The sequence below is a fragment of the Pseudomyrmex gracilis genome, unplaced genomic scaffold (assembly GCF_002006095.1).
Source record: "Pseudomyrmex gracilis isolate BER0280 unplaced genomic scaffold, ASM200609v1 scaffold_50, whole genome shotgun sequence".
Lineage (NCBI taxonomy): Eukaryota > Metazoa > Arthropoda > Insecta > Hymenoptera > Formicidae > Pseudomyrmex > Pseudomyrmex gracilis.
The window spans coordinates 14,456-14,776 of NW_018020634.1; positions in this window are offsets into that span (position 1 = coordinate 14,456).

Sequence of the window (321 nt, forward strand, 5' to 3'; positions counted from 1 at the left end):
ATATAATTTATATAAATATATAAATTATATAAATTATATATAAACCAATTGGAAATGCGACCTTACGAGCCTATTCTTGTCCACGGATGGAAGTGGTATAAAAAAGTCGTTACACGTAATCTTTAACGGAAAAAAACTTTTTTTTCTGTTAATCGAAAATATAAGTAATTTCTTGCTGTGTTTATATATATATACATATATTTTCGATTAACGGAAAGAAAAAGTTTCTTTCCGTTAAAGATTACGTGTCGAAAACGACTTTTTCATATTACTTCCATCCGTGAACAAGAATAGGCTCGTAAGGTCGCATTTCCAATTGGT